General features: G+C 38.7%; 1 pseudogene; it reads right to left on the bottom strand.

Moving 5' to 3' along the window:
* Window positions 1–6,345: 6,345 nt before the first annotated feature.
* Window positions 6,346–13,716, bottom strand: LOC148646810 (NACHT, LRR and PYD domains-containing protein 3-like; annotated as a pseudogene).
* Window positions 13,717–21,892: the final 8,176 nt, after the last annotated feature.

The raw sequence follows: 21,892 nt of genomic DNA, 5'->3' as shown, positions 1-21,892 counted from the left end.
CATACGGTCAAATTACTTTTGAGCAACTAATAAGAAGCGCGAAATGGTATGCGTTTTACTTTCGTTTTGTGCTGGGACCCGTGGATTGATTAGAGATATCAAGTACATACAAGTCAGTTTTTAAATGTTGTAGTTCGTCTTCAAAAAATGTTACGAGTACATCATCTATCAACAATCACACAGGTTCTGTTTCCATATTGCGGATTTTGGTTAGGTATTATCAAATCCGGTGGCGCTGTTAGTTTACTGAGTCCCATGTCACATGGTCTGTGATTGAAACCTGTAAAACCGGTTTAATTCGTCACGGCCAGCACTCTTCAGGTGTGAGGGTCTTCTGCTCAGAATGAAACGCTAAAATGTTTGTGTATATTCTAATGGTAGTGGGGGCAGGGTGTGTGGGAACAGGTTTGGTTGAAATTGCATTGGAGATCTATGTTCTTCACACCTGAAACATTTTCTCTGAAAGCATTTTCTTCGCAGTTTAACCGATCTTGTTACAGCATGTTACAGTTTACTATTATTAACCATATTAATTTTAAGTGCTTGATATAAAATCTTGTAAAAATATATTTTCATTGTTCAAATATACATTAAGTCTGACTATCATATAATAAGTTAAATACAAAACTAAAGAAAAAATAGGGTTAAATATAATTCAAAATATTTTGCTAACAATGTTAACTGTTTATGAATAATAAAATGTATTAACTAAGGAGTAGGATGGCACAGTTGTTAGTATGTTTTTTGTTTTGTTTCTTTTTCATAAATACAACAGTAGTACCTGATGTCTCAGTGGCTTTCAAAATTAAATTATGCATGCAAACCTGTGAACTAGAAAGATAACTAAGATATCCATCCATTATATTCCATAATATCCATGAAATATATGGCGCTGAAATATGTGTGACGCAGTGGTGGCCTGACACGGTGAGGTGCCCTGGCAGCTGTATGATGCAGTGGTGGCCTGGCACGGTGAGGTGCGCTTGCAGCTATGTGACACAGTGGTGGCCTGGCATGGTGAGGTGCGCTGACAGCTGTGTGGTGTGGCGCAGTTGTGGCCTGGCACGTTGAAGTGCGTGGTCGGTACCCGACCACCACTGCATCACACAGCTGCCAGCGCACTTCACTGTGCCATTTTAGCATTTCATTCTGAGCAGAAGACCCTCACACCTGAAGAGTGCTGGCTGTGACTAATTAAACCGGTTTTACAGGTTTCAATCACAGACCATGTGACATGGGACTCAGTAAACTAACAGCGCCACCGGATTTGATAATACCTAACCAAAATCCGCAATATGGAAACAGAACCTGTGTGATTGTTGATAGATGATGTACTCGTAACATTTTTTGAAGACGAACTACAACGCTATAAAAACGCTATAAAATAATGTGACTTGGCACAGAACAAGTTTACAGCACAGTACAAAAATAAATGCTGACCATGACTTTAGAAGCATAAATTGCCTTACACTCAATTTAAACACAAGCTGTCTTTAGCCCTCTAAGCTGGTTCATACAGAAATGTAGAGATCCAGGCTCAGAACACACAGCTTCATTAGCGAATACATATGCAGGACAACTAGAGAAGACGTTTTACATAGGATGGATTTTTAGAAACATCCCATCAGACATCCCATCATATTCACAACGTGAAATCTAGAAAATAATATAACGTAACCAAAATCCGCAATATGAAAACAGAACCTGTGTAATTGTTGATAGATGATGTACTCTTAACATTTTTTCAAGACGAACTACAACATTTAAAAAATGACTTGTATGTACTTGATATCTCTAATCAATCCACGGGTCCCAGCACAAAACGAAACTAAAACGCATACCGTTTCGCGCTTCTTATTAGTTGCTCAAAAGTAATTTGACCATATGAAATGCATAATATAAACCTAGAAACATATAGGTGAGCAGTACTTAAGCACTGTAGTATCGGTGTTAAGACATACCTCTCAAATACTGTAAATCAAGTTAAAAATATCTCAAGACCGATTCTGGTCATAATGAAACCATGTTTCGTGTATGTTTTCTTTAAAGTACCGAGACCAGCCATATACTGTATGTTTATGTTCCAAAATTAATATCGTTTATGGCCTTCACACACGTTACAGTATGCTCCTATTTTTTTATGCTCAGCTACTAAGATTTCCCTTCAGTGGTAAAATTAGATATGAATATTCAATACTTAAACGGGCACAGTTAAGACATTAAATATACATATAGATACTGTATACAGTACAGTTTGCATACGGTAATATGTTTATGTTACACGATTAAAAAATAAATAAATAAAAATGAAAAGTCCAGCACCAGCTGGATTCAAACACACAACCTGTCAGTTGGTAGTCACACACCTAGACCAGTAGGCTACAAGACAGCTCACGTGAACAGGCAGGCGAAACAGCCCTACACAGCCCTGCCGCAGTACACGGATATAATCATACCGTAATTAAATTCTTGAGATACGCGATTCCATATTATATTCCCTTTTAATCAAATTCTAAAATTATCCTTGTTGACTCCGGTATCACGTTAGTTAAAGACTTCGAAGCTTACAATGTTTAGGGAGAAATGGAATACTGGTGTGTATTTTTTTCTTTAAAGTGCCGATTCCTGGAACACCCCTCTGAAGTGGTTCCATAAGAAAAGAAAGCGTTGATAAATACAAGTGTCTTTTAATACACTCTTTGCTGTGCTCTTGAGGATCCTTGTGATATTTTAAGCTCTAGTTGAATGATAGGTGTCGCATTTTGAATCATTTTCGTAGTTAGAAATTATGAAACGCCCTGTTAAAAGCAGGGAAGTTTTTATGCCCGTTGAAGTAAAACAAAATGCCTGACAAAGTATGGCTTGGACAGATTCCAAGTGCTTGTACAAATGTGCTAAAGAAATTATACTTTGAGTATACAGCTTGTCCAAAGTCATCCATTATTAATACTATTAGTAATATCTTCAGTAAAGGCTTTGATGCATAAATATTTCTGATAAAGGTAGGTTGTGTACTTTTGTCCAACTGAGCAATCTTGCTTTCATAAAATATACCAACATTTTAATGACTGATGATTAACATGCTGTAATACACAGTTCAAAATTAAAGGCTCAAATGCTGTACATGAGAGGTTAAGCTCCCCCTGGCGGTTTTACAAGGCGACGCCGGATAGTTTTTTTTTTGTGATGGGAACTCACCTATTCCCTTGGTGTATTTATGCTATATTGTCATGTACGGCCAGAATGTGTTCATTGTCTTCCAATGAAAGGCAGGTTCCTTTTGCCGAAGTCAGGAGACATTAGAGGCTTGCCACACCCGGACTGTTAAACCAACGCATTAGGACGTCAAAGCCCATTGAGGAGCCGGGAGCAATAAGTGTTTTGTCCCTTGATTTTCTGATCTGCATTAATTACAGAAATCAAGTTCCTGCTCTATGCAGACGACCCGGTCCTGCTGTTGCCCACAGAACAGAGGCTGTGGCAGAACCTGGCACTGCTGGAGCAGCACTGTCAGACCTGGACAGTCAATCTGGACAAGACCAGAGTTCTGGTTTTCCAGAAAAAAAGCCAGACCTCAGGGAAACAGGTACAAATTCACACTTAACAACAACACATTAACACCTAACAATGGGTGCAGGGCCGAATTAGGCCAGTACCCACTATTGTTAAACATACAGAAAAGAATATTAAATTATTGGCTTTAATATTAGCCATACAGAACATTAAAGAGCCCCTTTCCATTCAGCGGGTGTCTGAGCCGTTGTGTCCTATCTTCTGACAGTCACTGTTGTGAATGTCTGTAGAGTGTATCTTATTTTTAGTACTAGATTTTTATATTATATTCCCTATTAATCAAACTTTAAGAGTATTTATCGGCTTGTCCCCCCCTCCCGCCCCTCTCTGTGTACAGTAGAGTCTCCTGTCCTGGATGGTGGAGCCCATACAGCTGTGTCTGGAGAGAATCCAGGGAGAATCAGCTTCAACCACATGGCTGTGCAGCTTGTTCCCCCCTCCCGCCCCTCTCCGTGTACAGTAGAGCCTCCTGTCCAGCCAGTTAATTGTCCATAATATTGCTATTCTATTTTTTCAAAGAAATGTTTGTTAAAAGAAAAGTTGCAGAGCCAGCTAGATTTGAACACACAACCCATAGGTCAGTAATCAAGCATGTAGACCAGGGGGCTACTGGGGAAGTCACAAGAAAAGAGAGGTGAAACAGCCCTACACAGCCTTGTTGCAGTACACAAATATAATTATATAATTATTAATTTCTTTAGATACGTGATTCCATATTAGCAGAAATGCTTAAAACTACCACTTTTGTACACGCTATTTCACATGCTAAAGACTTCGATGCTTAAAATGTTTAGGGAGAAATGGAATACTGGTGTGTATTTTTTCTTTAACGTACTGATTCCTGGAATCTGACTGTCTGACACCCTTCTGAAGTGGTTCCATAATATCTGGTATACGAAATGAAAGCATAGATAAAAAGCTTGGATTCTCATGTACCTGATACAAGTATCTTTTAATACAGTCTTTGCTGTGCTCTTGAGGATCCATGTGATATTTTGAGCTCTGGTTGAATGAGTGTCGCAGTTTAAATAATTTTAGTAGTTAGAAATTATGAAACGCTCTGTTAAAAGCAAGGAAGTTTTTATGCCCGTTGAAGTAAAAGAAAATGCCTGACAAAGTAGGGCTTGGACAGATTCCAAGTGCTTGTACAAATGTGCTAAAGAAATGAGAAATATTGTTTTTGTTCAATTCGTTTTGAAATCTAACGTTAAAGAGTGAAGAAATGACTTTAAGCTCTGTGGTAACTGCATGGGGTTTTTTTTAAATTTTTTTATCATAGTAATCAAACTATCAAAGTAATTCCTTTATCATATTGGCTAGCTAATGTCCTGCCCTCATTAGTTAGATCAACGAAATGCTGTGGTGTTTGTCAAAGAAAAAAATAAAAGTATTTTCATTTAAAATGACAGTTAGAATGAATGTGGACCAGCGTAATACTTTGAGTTTACAGCTTGTCCAAAGTCATTCATTATTAATACTATTAGTAATATCTTCGGAAAAGGCTTTGATGCATAAAATATTTCTGCATAATTAAAATATTTATGATAAAGGTAGGTTGTGTACTTTTGTCCAACTGAGCAATCTTGCTTTCATAAAATATACACCCACCGCAGTATACCGCGAAATACCCCACCTGTTTTGAATGGCTGCATCTGTATATAGTCTGGGTCTTCTTCGCAATATAACTTTTCTATCTTGGGCAATTGACATGGACAGACAGCTGCTCAGAGAGAAGAAGTTATTCAAGTAATTTGATTCCTAACTTCAGCTCCCTGTGATTTGAGATTACCTTCCTGCATTTTACTGGATGATTTAAATCTTCAACATTCCAGCTCACAAATTTGACTGTATTTGATTAGTCACTATCCAGTAAAAGACATAATAAATACACTAGCTATCAAAAGCGAGAGATGTAGTGGAATGGGAGATATCCAGATGCCTCAAAAACTAAACCATGAAATAAACTGAAAAAGTTAGAAAGAAATAAAACAAAATCCCTACAGCCCCTCAACCTCTTCCCAAAACAGCTGCCCTGGAAATGAGTAGCACACAGAGGTCTTGAAACTTGCATGAACCGTTGCCACCTGCAGCACCGATTCCTTGTCTTCATACTGGTGAAATCACATGATGACAGGGTGAAGCCCTGGGCTAGGAGCAAGGGAGCAGGGGCTTCAATTACTTCTTTCCCCAGCAGCTCCATAAAAAAGCAACTCAGAGAAGATATAGTAGCACAAGGCCCTTCAATTGACTCAGACAAGCCCACATTCTGTAGATCCTGTCTTCTATTACAGTTCTCTAGATCTGTCAGCTTGGCCTTGACAGCTGTTGACTTTGAGCCACCTTCAGCTCTGAGACACTAACCAACATGTCTTTGTCTATGTGTCCCAGGTTGAGAAGTTGCTGGACCTGCAAGTTTACAGCCAATGTATTGGAGTCAAGCTTTTGGCTCAGTACTGCAATAGAGCTGAAAAGGCTATCCATTTCTGATTTTGCAGTTCTGGAAATACCACTGCGATTGTGGCTACAGCTATATCAGCCAAAGAAAAGGAAAGATGTAGTTGGGCTGATACCTGTAGCTGCAAGCTCTTCACTTGGCAAACTGCAATAAGCTTTAGGTTTAGACAAAGTTATGGACTGTAGAATGAATAATAACTAATTTAAAATAGTAAAAATAATCATGCGTTTTAACAATTAAAAATGAAAAGTGAGCAAGAGCATGAGGAGAACACATTTACATTACTGAGCACCTAGCCAGAAGTCCCCTCACAGGGACAGTTTTTCTCAACATCTTACATAGCATGTGAAGTAAATCTGAGGTACTTCCCTAAAGGTTTTTGTTATCTTTGCCACAGGTAGCAATCTCTGTACACATTCCTCTGACGTGGCATATTCTCTCATGTTGAAGACATCAATCTCTTTCTCAAACAGCAGTGAAAAATAAGCGTGCTGAACACCGGGAAGGTGAGAGACTTTGTCCTGAACTTTTTGTTTTATCCAGAGTCACATTGAACTCGTCAATTAAAGACTGATCCTTTAGTTCACTCAGACAATGGAAAAGGTTGAAGCATCTTTCAGGAGAGGAAGTTTCTGTAATGAGCTGCTTGATGTATCCTGCCGTTTCCTGGATGTCACTAGAGTGATCTTTTGTGCCTGAAAGGAATCCCTTCAGAAGCTCCTGGTTATTTTTCATTCCCATTCCCAAAAGGAATTGGACAAACAGATCAAGGTGACCAGTTCTGCTCTGGATGGCTCTTTCTAGAGCACCATTATTCAGACTGAATAAAGGAATAATAGATGGATAAAGGAATTGTTTCAACCAGGAAAAAAAACAAATTGTTTTCTGTAGTGGGTTAATATTATAGCTTTGATAGGAACCAAAAACATGCAGAGCTGCAAAATATTCCTGGACAGTCAGGTGTAAAAAGCAGTACACCTTTTCCTGAAACAAGGCTGAATTTTGCTTGAATACTTCCTTGTACACCCCTGAGTAAAGTGAAGAGTTGAGATCAATGTCATATTCTCTCAGATCTTTTTCATAGAATACAATGATGTTTTTCCTCAGACTTTCAAAAGCCCATTTTCCCAGCTTCAGAATTGCTTCTTGATTTGATTTGAGGACATTTTCTTTTCCTTTCTTCTGTTCCTTTGCTGTCAGTTAGACAATGAGATAGACTGTATAGAAATCTGTCAAAGTCTTTGGATTGTCAAAACTCTTCTCTTTCAATGTGTGCTCCAGAACAGTAACTACAATCCAGCAAAAAAAACAGGAACATAGCACAAAATGTAAAGACTCTTCAGTGTCTTTATATGTGAAATAATTCTGTCTGCTAGAGCCCTGTTCTTACAGTTCTTTCTGATGTACTCTTCCTTCTGCTGATCTTCAAACCCCTGGACTTCTGTCACCCTGTTGATGAGCTCTGGAGGGATCAACCGGTCTGGAAGTGATCCAGATGGAAGAGTCAATGGGAAAGTTTCCCTTGATGAGGTTTGTTAACAACGTATCCGCTGAAGTTGGCTTTTTCACATCAGACCAGATCTGGTCTGTTTGAAAGTTCAAAGGATGTCTGCTTTCATTCAGACCATCAAAGATAAACAGGACTTTACAGTAATCTAAAACATTAGAGGATTTTATCTCTGGGCAGAAACACTGAACCAGTTCCTGTAAACTCATCTCTGATGTGATCAAGTTTAATTCACAGAATGGAAGAAAAAATATAAAGCCAAAGTCCTGGTTGTCTTTTCCAGTAGCCCAGTCGAGAATTAATTTTTGCACTGAGAATGTTTTCCCGATGCCAGCGACTCCCTTCATCAGTACAGTCCTGATGGGTCTGGTCTGTCCTGGCAGTGGCTTGAAAATATCACTGCACTTGATGGAATGGGTCTCTAAATGTTTTACTTTAGGAGACCGTCTCTATCTGTCTGACCTCATGTCCATGATTCACCTCAACACAGCTGCCCTCAGTTATCCATACGTGTGTAAAGACATCATTGAGTAGGGTCTGCTCTCCTGGCTTAGCAATTCCCTCAGACACAACTTCAAACTTCCTCTTCAGAGCTTCCTGGTGCTTGTCTTTCAGTGTCTCCAGCCACCCTAAAACAGACAGAACACATGATAGACAGAAAAGACAGAACACAGTCTGAGGCTGCAGGAGAAATCCTGTCAGTGTGACGTGATGACAGATTTCAAGTGCGATACCCAATCAGAACAGACGGACACGGTCCGTAAAATACAGTCCATCAGAGTCAGAGCTGGAGCTCCAGGTAGCAATCCTTCATTTTTAGTGGCCCTCTGATAGTCATGTTCTGCTCTCTCACAGACTCACCCTGGCAGGAGCAGAGCTTCCTCACAGGGAATATTTTCATTCCCTAGAATGGAGACTGGTTCTGCTCTATCCTGGATCTCAGAAAGCTTCAGTTGAAATTAGTTCAAGATGTTGACAGACCATTGTGGCAAAAGGCAAATGTGTCATAATTCTTGCATATATTTAAAATATTTATCCACTGTAGTGACATGATTGTTGAATTTACTAGAACAATTAGAAAAGAGAACAGTATAAGCACTATTTGCACATGGTTTAAAAGTACACAATAATGTAGTAATACAACAGCAAAATGTGCACAGCAAACCAAAAAGAGTATTTATACTGTGCCTATAGAACTCTTTCAAAATTGTCACCTTTTGTTGCCTTAAAGAATGGATCTAACATCATACCCCTCAACATCCAAGTGAAAATATTTTACAACTTTTTTAGCAAATAGTAGATCTAGAAACTGAAATAGCTTGGTTAGATAAGAGTCCACCCACTTGTAGCAACGATTCTAAATTAGCTCACCTTCAGAATCACGTGTTTGATTGATAAAAATAAAGTAACAGCACAGTAACACATAGGAGAAATATACAGTAAATCAACTGCAATGAAAATTAAGAAACAATGGCTATCTGAGTGAACACAGTAATAGGAGGAAGGAGTACATTGTTGAATGTCTGTTAAATCAGTGACATTATTTTTCCTAACCCAAAACTTATAATTATATATAGATTGCACAATGTTTCGGCCGTGGAGCCTTCTTCAAGTGTGAGGGTCTGGACTTCACTCACACCTGAGGAAGTCTCCACGGCCAAAACCTTGTTTTCTTTTTTCTCTTTTCAGCATGGAGTAAACCTATTACTCATTCCTTTGCAGCCTACGCATGCTGACGCAGCTACCCACCTGAACTGTACAGTATATTGTAAGGAATCCCTAATGAAGAGATAAGTAGATCCTGTGCAGACACAGGAGTAGGTAGGTGTCGAGGCAGGCGAACAATCCAGAGCATCAAGCAAGATCATGGTCAAAAAGGAGAAAGGTGGTTCGAAATCCAGGAAGTAATAATAAAGGCAAACAATCCAAATCGAAAGACGAGGTCCAAGGTCGAGAGGCAAAAGGAGAACTAGGGTTTAACCAGTAAATCCTCACCTACACCACTGATGCTAGAACGGGGTTGAGTAAATAGTATCATACCTAAACAAAGTCATAATCTTAGGCCTTTCCAACAGGGAACAGCTGAGACTGTAACAGGAGACCATATTACCCAAAACTTCATATCAGAGGGCTCAGCTGATATGCATGACTCGTAGGTAACCTGCCTGGGCTGTTGTAAGGTGGTTTACAGGACTGAAAGGCTTGACCTGTGCAGGCCGAAGATTTAACCTTGAACTCGCAAAAGCTCAGCATGCTAACAATAATAAGAAATGTACTGACAGGAAGTACAGTCCATGAAAACACAGGAAAGAACAAACAAAAGGGAGTGGAACTCAGAGGTTGAGAACAGGATGCCCTCAACTGGGTTTCTTGAGCTATTATAACAGTAAATAGGAAACATCTGTGAACAGCCTTTTGTAAAGACAGGTATAAGCAGCTGTCTGCTTCTGGATTTTTTGAATTGTTGGTGAGACATGGAACTCTGTCGCCGAGATTCTCCCTCTCTGGAGAGTGAATGAAGCTGAATCTGTTGAACTCCTTCTATTAAGTCACTGATTTCTAATTTGGATTTGACACATTAAAAATATATCATGGATTTTATTCATGGATAGATATTTCTTCCCTTAATACATATAATCCCCTTCTTTGTCAAGGTAAGGACATTAATTATACACATATTTTTTCATATTCAAGTGGCTGACAGATTCATCCATCCATCAGTTTTCTAACCTCCATATCTAATTCAGGGTCATAGGGTTGTCAGAGCCTATCCTTCCAAGCAGGGGGCACAAGGAGGGGTACACTCCAAACAGGACACCAGTCCATCGCAGGACACACATGTGTACACACACTCACATAAATGTCATACCACTCCAAAGACATGACAGTATATCCAAACAATACACTGTATTTGACCAAGGTTGTGAAAGGCTGCACTAACTGTTAATGGCTTTTAATTCCAGGATCAAGTGCAATTAAAAGCAGTGCACAAAGTCAGTAAAGGAAGGAGACAAAGCAAGGAGTTAATTGGGCGATACTTTCAAACAATAAACCCCAGGAGGTTGTAGGAAACAATTAAATCTGTCACAAATATGATTGTGAGGAAATGCATGCATACAATAGATGAACTGGCTAAAGCTCATTAATGATTTTTATCATTTTGAGACACAGGATGTTTCTGGTGCATGCAGCAATGTACAGTATTAGTACAGTATTGGTATCAGCTATTACAGTGCTGTTGAAAGACTAGAAATCAATCATAATCGCATACTTCAAATCAGGACACTGTAATAATGTGTAATATGCATGATAATATAATATAAAGTATCTCATTTGGTTTTGAATCTGTCAGATCCATGTAAGTAGAGAACAGTAAATGTGACTCATTTTCAAGCTAGACATATAGACTACTGGAGGTATTTTAGTAGAAACTAACAGATTGGGTTGCCTGGTTACAAATTCGGCACTGCCTTGCCAAACAGAAGTGTGATAGTGAATGTACAGTACAAAAGATTTTTCAGCAATTGTACTGTATGTAATCGACTTAAAATGCATTGGTAACCTTGCTGTCTCTTCTGTTTTTCATTAAATGTAGTGTGAACTCAACCTGTACCCAGTAACCCTTCGTATTGCAGTTGCTCTCTCAGTGACAGCGGCAGGAGCAGAGAATAACGTTTTTTAAAACTCAAGTTTTAAGGCTAAAACTAAAATTTAAAACTTGAGGGTGAAAATATAGGCAAATTATTTACAGAAAGTTTGTTTTAATAAAATGTTCCTATGTACTTTGCCTAGCTGATCTCAACCACCTTGTTGTGGAGTGCATGTGTTTTATTGTTACTTAATGTCATAATTATTTCTACAATTCCCTTCTACAAAGATTTCAGTTCAGTGCTTTATAAGTTATGATTTCTTATCATTTTAAGGTCTTGTTCATCATTATGCATTGTTATTAATGTTTCTGCTTGCTTTCAATGTTAAAATGAGTTATCTTTGTGAAAGGCATGCTTCACTTTCATTTTTATGTTATTATGTGTTCTTTAAAACTTTTAATAGTTTTAGAACTAATTTATTTAATTGCTCTAAATAGTAAAATAAGGTAGTGTAGTGTAGTGTAGTGTTGAGAGCTAATAACAGTAGTGTAGCGGCAGGTCATATTCTGGAGGGGTCCCATTCCAAGATCTTGCCTAGTACCCCAAAAAATTGATGGCGGGCCCCAACTTCAATGACCATGAGTTTAACAGGCTTCCTACCTGATCAGTATAGTAACCTGCCCTGACTGACCAGCCCTGGTGAGTAGAGACATGGCCGGATGCTGCAGTAGCACGAGCCCACTCCACAGCACTCCAGTGAGGGTGAGCATGACAGAGTCTGTATGCAACCTTGTTCAGAACAAATCTCTTGATATGGCAGAAAACTTGTACTGTAAAATTCTTTGCTTGTTGCTAAACCCGAGATAGTTCCAGATTACACTTTGGCTTTGTTGGTTGCCTTGAGATTAAACTGTGCCAACTTTTCCCTCTTAAAATAGAAACCTATTAAAGGTCCAACCCTCTATAGTCATGGAATGTCTTCCATTATGTTTAAAAGATGTTTGTTTTCCGGTATAAAAAGAGCACTGTAACTGCTGAGAAGCTCTGTTAACTGCATATTGTCAGAGAGGCACACCAAGTGATAAATAAATATCTTGTTTAAATTTTTCCTTCAAACGTACGTTCTAATCGCACTCTTACACTTAATATCTTATTAATAACAATAGCAATAATTTCAGGTATTTGTAAACTCATATTTGTAAAATTGAATCACATGCAATTTATGTGGTTGTAGCTGTTTGGTTGTCTGGCTGTTGTAATAAAATTATTAAGAGCTAATTACTTTCTCAATAGACATACAGTACTAGACCCTCCATGAACTGAGACTGTTGTGTGGGCGATGGTCACAATTAATAAAAAATTCTCTAAGCCACATTATTCTAGTACTTGAGCTGGTTTGTTTGGTTTAGCACTTCTGTTTCCACTCAGGTGCTTGACAATCCTCTTGGCAAAGTTGGGTGACTTCCCAATTAACAATACAGCTATTATTTCTGGATGCTGTCTTGTTAGTAATATGCTTCAAATGCACCCCCTTGAAAAGAGCGCATTTAGAAATTTTAGTTTCCAGCCATTACTTAAAATATTTTTTATGTGCGGTCAACTTTCTTCATTCATTTGGGAATTGATGTGCCAGGAGGGCACCGGCAGAAAGTATATTTCTTTCCAGCAAAAGCAAAATGCCTGGAAGGTAGAGCTCACTCTAAAGTGGCCACTTCTAACTGATTCCAGAGCTGGAGAGCAGTCCACAGCACTCCAGCACAGAAACATTCAGAAACAAATACCTGTCTGGGATTGTCAGTATCACAGAATGATGTTTCAGTAAACATACCATAAAATGATTTGGACAGGATACAAACTTCCTTTGGGCTACCAGTCTACAACCCCTTCAGATCTCTAAAAAATAGGCCTCATTGGCCTTCCGGTCAGGGATCTGGAATATGATGTGGCTCCTATTGATTTTTAACAGCAGTAATATTCATTGCAGCAGGTCAGCAGTAATAAGGATAACAACAGCTAATGTTTTACTTTCCTACAGGTCAGTGTCCTGGAAGCCAGTGACCGAATTGGGGGCCGAATTCACACATACAGGAAGGAGAGCAGGGGATAACACCTGCAAAACAAGTTGTGACTCGCCTAGGCTGTGTTAAGTAGTGATGGGGAAGTACTGACCTCTTCTGGGGAAATTGCTGCGCAGTGGAAGGAACAGTTGAAGGAACTCCTCAACCCGGGTGACATGCCCTCCTATCAGGAGGCAGGGACAGACATACGTGGTGCTGGGGAGCCTTTCACTGTCGCAAAAATCACTATGGTGGTCCGAGTACTCCACAGTGGCAAAGCTGCGGGGTGGATGACCAGAGATGTTGAAAGCACTGGACACTGCTGGGATACGGTGGCTAACACGCCTCTTCAATATTACATGGAAGGCAAACTGGGGTGGTGGTCCCTGATTTTAAGAAAGGGGACCAAAAATTGTGTTCCAACTATAGGGGGATCACCTCAGCCTCCCTGGGAAAGCCTATGCCGGGGTACTGGAAAGGAGACTCTACCTGGTAGTTGAGCCTCAGATCCAAGAGGAACAATGTGGATTCCATCCTGGCCATGGAATAGTGGACCAACTCTTCTCCCTGGTGCAGCTGCTTGAGGCTAATCCAGTCCACATATGTTTTGTGGATTTGGTGAAGGCATATGTCAGGGTCCTTCGGCATGAGCTGTGGGAGGTGCTGCAGGAATATGGGGTATTGGGACTGCTTTTGGATGCCATTTGGTCCCTATATGAACATAGTGAGAGCTGTGTCTAAATTCTGGGCATTAAGTCAAATCTGGTCACTGTGGGTGTCAGACTCCATCAGGGCTGTGTCTTGTCACTGCTCTTGTTTATGGTGTTCATGGACAGCAGTAATGAGGTTTCTCTACAGGGCTGCTGCGCTGGCTTTCTGTAACAATTACTTAAAATATTTTTTATGTCAGGTCACCTTTCTTCATTCATTTGGGAATTGATGTGCCAGGAGGGCACAGGCAGAAAGTATATTTCTTTCCAGTATATTTCTGTAGCGATTCAGGAGAACCTCAGAGTAGAGTCATTGCTCCTCCAGATCAAGAGGAGCCAGCTGAGGTGGTTTGGGCATCTCATAAGGATGCCCCCTGGTTGGCTTTCTCTATAACTGTTCCAGGCACATCCAACTGGGTGGAGACCCTGTGGCAGACCTAGGACACGCTGGAGGGATTATATTTCTCGGCTGGCTTGGGGGAACCTGGGAATCCCACAGGAAAAGCTGAAAACTATGGCTGGAGACAGGAAAGTCTGGGCTGATTTGTCTGCTTGCTGCAAACGCGACCCTCACGAGGAAGAGTGGAATGCAAATAGTTGGATGGATGGAGAAAAAAGACCATTTCTAATTGTCTACTGCACCTTTGTTACTATTGCAAAATCTGAGAGTTTTGTCATGCAATACATGTTTCTTATCTCTTAATCTGTGGGTAATATGCTCAATCAGATATATTTCACTCAGAAATTCCTTCTTTTTGGTGAACACTAGTACCATCAAGTTTAAACCAGTTGCTGGTGATTTGTTTCTGACAATTCACAACAAATATAGTACATGAATTGAAGATATTCACCTTCCAATTAGATTATTATGAGAGCAGTTTATCAACAGTATTGGTAATTTTGGTACAATGTTCACTGGAACACTGCATCTGGACCACTATCTCAATAGGTCTTTACTGATGTCCGATTTCTCAGAGTTTACAATGATAATTGTATTGAATTGTATTATTTGCCTGTATGAACTGGATTCCAGAGCCTAAATCCTAGACTCTTCCACACGAATCTACTCAACACTAAGGTGAGGTAGTCTTGATCCTCTGGAGATTCAGAGTACATGAGAAGGACTTTCTTTGACCAAGTGGCTGAGAGGGGGACAACTTCCCCTTAATGGTATAGAAAAAGTGTATAATATCCTTTACCTGGTTGGTCAGGTAACCTGCCTGAGCACTCTTCGAGCTTTGAGTAGTGTCAGCTTGGAGAGGGACATTTACTATTCACCCAGAACTTCGAGGATGGGGCTCGATTACTTTTATCGTGTCTCGTATTTCTGGCCTGACTGCAGTAAATTTCTTCTTCTTTCTTTCGCCTTGTGCAAAAGGTTTCAGAGTCTTAACCTGAACCCACTACTGTTGCAGTTAGCATTCCACTAAAGATGTCAGGGTAGCAGGCAAATCCTGTCCAATAACTATTTTACCATTTATAATGTTTGACCACCATTTTTACAAATTCTGCCTTTGACCACATCCTCTGTGTGGCCTAATCAGTGAATTATCCAGATACTGTAGCATTAGACAAATTTCTGATCCGATATTTCCTACTGCAAACACACCTTGATATTATTACAGCTATATGTGACTACTAAGTGTGTCTACAAGTTTAGATAAAGTGTGTGACACCTGGCAATGCACACATTTCCAGATTGAAAGCAGAGAGATGTCTGTTGATATGTAGGGGAGCCCAGTCCTGTGATCAAAACCAATCATAAAGCTAACCTTGGTTGACCTAGATTATTAAATTGTGGGTAAATGATTGTCAATCAGCAGTCCAGAAACCACACCATATAAGATAACATCAAGATCACTGAGGAGAAGAGATAAAAGAGAAGGAAGGACAGACCACAAGAGAGGAGTCAGGAGGAATTCAAACTTGAGCCAAGTGAGAGCATCTACTTCTTGATCATCCAGACAAAACCCGACTGGAGTTAAGTATTTGAACCTTGCTAGGACCTTGCTAGAAGAGAGCTGGCTGTTGTTTTAGAGGACTTTGATAATATCCAATAATCAATAATAATAGTCAATACCTTGGTTAAAGACAGTCTTTCCTGCTTAGGGGTGCATTTTTAGAATAAGGAGATAGGCTCCCATTAATTTTGTGGCATCCATTTTTGCAGAGAGAGAATTAATGGCAGGTTGTATTGCATTCTTTTTATTTAGAAGGCAGCTTAGCTCTTATTTTGGCCTCTGTAGGCATTATTTAAGAATTTATTATTTGATAGCAGTCTAGGATTTTCTGGGTGATTAGGATGTTGGGTCTCTGGAATGTCTCTTTTGTAAATTTCTCAATATAGTACTGAATTTGAATTTGTTTGGTGTATGTTTTTGCTTTGTGTAGCATAGTTTTTGTGTTGTCATTGTTATAAACGTTTGTTTAACGAAGGGTGCCTGAATTGTTACTCTTTATACCAAAGAGGTGCCAGATAAAAAATAATCCATGTGCCTCTAACTATACCAACAGGCTGGGTATGTTCTGGGAGAAATCACATACAAGTTTGAGGCTATGAATAATTATATAACTTATTGACTTAATGACTAAACCTCTCGGTAAATTCCTGATATTCACCATTATTAATTGCTTATTTATAACAATATAAAAGCACTTTGCTTCACCTTTTTGTGTCAATAGACCCAGAAACTACTTAAAACCTCTTTTAACTACCTTCATTGGTGGAACTAATAACCTGATCTAAACTTTTTCTGGGATTTACCCACTGTATCATATGGATGGGTGAAGGAGGGTAGGTGGAACCAAGTTTTCTGATACAAAATGGAGGGAACTTCTCATTCTCAGGGGATAACCCCAGAGTTCCTTCACATGTCCAGGCTGCTGAGGAGAAGGATATACTGTAGTTTGTGGCTGATCTGAAGCAAGGTTTGCTCTATTCTGTCTAGATAACCAACACTGGAGTTTTCTTTGCAGCTCCTGGAATTAGACTTTCCCAATTGTTCTCCATTATCTAGGTTTCTATGCATTGTAACATGGCTTACACAATCCAGGTCTTTCCTTTTTCTCTGGGCTACTTGCAAATTTTCATGCTTTTAGTTCTAGGTTCCTGATCAGAAATCATTGTCATTATACATGAGTGCACAACATAATCATGTCTCTGTCTGCCTGGTGAAATTATGCAATACATAACCCCTGAAGGCTAACATTCTTACAATTGTCTAATACGTCTAATTTGCTGAATAGCAGAAACCTCTGATAGAGGGTCAGTTAAATTAAATAATCTCATATCATCACCACACACAGTCCTTTAAAATATCTACAGTGATCCATTAGATTGAAAGCTCTTGCATTAAATAATTATAGTGTGTATGGTACAGATGCAGCCATTCAAAATGCGCGGTAAAAACCCGAGGTACAGTAACCTACCCACAAGCCACCGCGGGGCACCGGAGGGCACCGCAGGGCAAGTGATTGGCTGGCCAAAATAACCGACAGGGGCACTCGTGGTGCATTGGTTGGTAGTGCAAAGATTTAATCATTTAATGTCTTTACTGTGCACATTTTAATCCGCTTAGTTTTGAATATTTATATGGATTTTACCACTAAAGGGAAATTTTAGTAGCTGAGCATAAAAAGAAGAGGAGCATAACGCATCTGAAGGTCATAAACGATATTAATTTAGGAACATAAACATTACTGTATGTATGTAAACTGTACTGTGTATGGCTGGTCTTGGTAGTTTAAAGAAAAAATACACGCCAGTCTTCCATTTCTCCCTAAACATTTTAAGCATGAAAGTTTTATGAAACGGTACCCAAATATGCGATTGCTGTATAGAATGAATTTTAATTTAAAAAAATTATTTAACACGAACATTAAGCTGTTTACATCTTCCGCCTGAGAACAGTCACCCGTTGCTACCCAACGCAGAATGGTGATTGGCTGACACCATCTGACACCCCTCTGATTGGAGAAAAAAGACGTGCTGGTTTGCTATACATACTGTACCAGGAAGAGGATTTCTTTCTATTCAAAACGTGTATTTTAAAAGTTTAAGAAGTAAAAACCTTACAGCGTACACAGATTTCTAAACTGATCAGGATCGTTATCTTTGTCTTATGCATAATAATGTTCACCGCTCTGTCCAGCAAATTAATAATAAACTTTATTTTATATAGCTTTTTAAACGAATAAGTAATTAGATTGCTCATAAACCTAATCACGTGCTTTTTCTTTTTATTTAGGCTCAGATTTCAACTATAGATCGTATTATTAATAACCATAATAACAATCAACCAACAAAAACAACCATATAAACATAATACCAACCAAAAACATAGATAACAACCACAATACAAAATCAAATAATCAAACCATTTTACTCTCGCAAAGTCCTCTAATTATCATAATCCCACCCCTTATGCAAAACCAAACCTTCCTCCCATCCCAGTTTATCCTGTTTATCATAAACAAAATCCACCTCAATTTTCAACATAAAGCATTACACAAAATCAATACCTCAACACTCCATACTCAACAACGATAATTCACAAACAGCCAGAACATGTAACTACACATTCCCAAACATACCTAATTTCCATAGCCCCGCCCCTTATGCAAAACCATCATCCCTCCCCTGTTCTCTCTCTCCCCTGGCGGTTGTAATTGTTTTTATTTTCAAATAAATTTTAGCAAAGTCATGTATTTTAAAAATCTTAAGATTTTTATATTTATGTCTTTATTTAGTGGTTTCATTAGTGACAAAGGCTAAACTTTCTTGGAAAAATGTCTTTTATGTAAACCATGTTTGCTATTAATTCATTCAGGGCTAAAATATGTTCATTGTCTTCTAATGAAAGAAGGGTTCCTTTCGCCGTAGTCGGGAGCCTAGCCTTTAACTAGTAAGTACTGTATTTACTGGGTTTTTGAGGGGGGTGTCTTTCGCTGGAAATCTCGCCTCCTACTTTGAAAATACCCGTGAAACCGGTTAAATTCGTCACAGCCAGCACTCCTGCAGAGAGTTGGGTTGTACTTGCAGTGCATACAGTACACGCGTTATGCTCTTCGTTAATGTCTGTGAAGTTTTATTTAATCTCTGAGCCATACTGATTCTTCTGGAAGCCAGTTTCCGCCAGGGAGTAAAAAAACAAAACACACTATGGTATTCTCGCCAATGCAGTGCAGTTAAAAACATACCTCTGATGCTGCTCCTAAATGAATATCGTTTATGACCATCAGAAGCTTTATGCTCCTTTTCTTTTTTCCAGTGGATTGAACAGGGAGAGGCATTTCATGATGTACTTTTCACTGATGAAACAACAGTGGCTCTGGAACAGTTTTCAACCAAGTCGTTTTATAAAAAGGGGAGATATGTACACGTTACTGAAGCTAAAAGTTTAGCCTTTGTCACTAATGTAACCACTAAATAAAGACATATAGAAATCCCTACGTTACAGACTGTATATGGCTGGTATTAGTAGTTTAAAGATAAAAATACACACCAGTATTCCACTTTCTCCCTAAACATTTTAAGCATCAGAGTCTTACATGTGGTTATTTCGAAAACGTTTGTACGTGCTCCTTCTTACCATGTTACTGTTTACTGTTACTGACCATATTAAGTTTAAGTGCCTGTGGGCACTTTTCCTGTCCGTGGGGGGTGGACCGTCTTTCATTAGAAGGTTAGTCTGTTCTACTCTGAGAATGTAGAGGGGGTGGAAAGTGCCCGCGGTCATTTAATTAGTATTAAAATCTTAGTTATCTTTCTAGTTCACAGGTTTGCATGCATACTTTAATTTTGAAAGCCACTGAGACATCACGTACTACTGTTGTATTTATGAAAAAGAAACAAAACAAAAAACATACTAACAACTGTGCCATCCTACTCCTTAGTTAATACATTTTATTATTCATAAACAGTTAACATTGTTAGCAAAATATTTTGAATTATATTTAACCCTATTTTTTCTTTAGTTTTGTATTTAACTTATTATATGATAGTCAGACTTAATGTATATTAATGTATATTTGAACAATGAAAATATATTTTTACAAGATTTTACATTAAGCACTTAAAATTAATATGGTTAATAATAGTAAACTGTAACATGCTGTAACAAGATCGGTTAAACTGCAAAGAAAATCCTTACAGAGAAAATGTTTCAGGTGTGAAGAACATAGATCTCCAATGCAATTTCAACCAAACCTGTTCCCACACACCCTGCCCCCACTGCCATTAGAATATACACAAACATTTTAGCGTTTCATTCTGAGCAGAAGACCCTCACACCTGAAGAGTGCTGGCTGTGATGAATTAAACCGGTTTTACAGGTTTCAATCACAGACCATGTGACATGGGACTCAGTAAAGTAACACACAGCGCCACTGGATTTGATAATACCTAACCAAAATCCGCAATATGGAAACAGAACCTGTGTAATTGTTGATAGATGATGTACTCATAACATTTTTTCAAGACGAACTACAATATTTAAAAAATGACTTGTATGTACTTGATATCTCTAATCAATCCACGGGTTCCAGCACAAAACGAAACTAAAACGCATACCGTTTCGCGCTTCTTATTAGTTGCTCAAAAGTAATTTGACGTTATGAAATGCATAATATAAACCTAGAAACATATACGTGAGCAGTACTTAAGCACTGTAGTATCGGTGTTAAGACATACCTCTCAAATACTGTAAATCAAGTTAAAAATATCTCAAGACCGATTCTGGTCGTAATGAAACCATGTTTCGTGTATGTTTTCTTTTTCATCTTGAAATAACTCATTTCTAAATACCTTTTTCACTGTTAACATCTTGTAGCAACTTTGCGACAAAATATACACTCTGACAGTTCATCCTGCTACCAACATTAAATAAAACAGATCTTAAGATTTCTATATTTATGTCTTTATTTAGTGGTTTCATTCGAAGCTTACAATGTTTAGGAAGAAATGGAATACTGGTGTGTATTTTTTTCTTTAAAGTACCTAGACCAGCCATATACTGTATGTTTATGTTAAGATTTCCCTTCAGTGGTAAAATTAGATATGAATATTCAATACTTAAATGGGCACAGTTAAGACATTAAATATACATATAAATATTGTATACAGTACAGTTTGCATACGGTAATATGTTTATGTTACGCGATTAAAAAATAAATAAATAAAACTGAAAGGTCCAGCACCAGCTGGATTTGAACACACAACTTGCCAGTTGGTAGTCACGCACCTAGACCAGTAGGCTACAAGACAGCTCGCATAAACAAGCAGGCGAAACAGCCCTACACAGCCCTGCCGCAGTACACGGATATAATCATACCGTTATTAAATTCTTGAGATACGCGATTCCATATTATATTCCCTTTTAATCAAATTCTAAAAGTATGCTTGTTGACTCCGGTATCACGTTAGTTAAAGACTTCGAAGCTTACAATGTTTAGGGAGAAATGGAATACTGGTGTGTATTTTTTTCTTTTCATGATAGGTGTCGCATTTTAAATCATTTTCGTAGTTAGAAATTATGAAACGCCCTGTTAAAAGCAAGGAAGTTTTTATGCCCGTTGAAGTAAAACAAAATGCCTGACAAAGTATGGCTTGGACAGATTCCAAGTGCTTGTACAAATGTGCTAAAGAAATTATACTTTGAGTATACAGCTTGTCCAAAGTCATCCATTATTAATACTATTAGTAATATCTTCAGTAAAGGCTTTGATGCATAAATATTTCTGATAAAGGTAGGTTGTGTACTTTTGTCCAACTGAGCAATCTTGCTTTCATAAAATATACCAACATTTTAATGACTGATGATTAACATGCTGTAATACACAGTTCAAAATTAAAGGCTCAAATGCTGTACATGAGAGGTTAAGCTCCCCCTGGCGGTTTTCCAAGGCGACGCCGGATAGTTAGTCACGTGACACACGTGAACCACGTGATACCCCGGTGGGCGTGTCGCGGTATGCCGCGAAATACCTCACCCATTTTGAAT

Source organism: Lepisosteus platostomus, chromosome 16 (genome assembly GCF_059453375.1).
Source record: "Lepisosteus platostomus isolate fLepPlt1 chromosome 16, fLepPlt1.hap1, whole genome shotgun sequence".
Taxonomy (NCBI): Eukaryota; Metazoa; Chordata; class Actinopteri; order Semionotiformes; family Lepisosteidae; genus Lepisosteus; species Lepisosteus platostomus.
The sequence above is the reverse complement of the archived record's forward strand: the minus strand, read 5'-3'. Positions and strand labels throughout refer to the sequence as shown.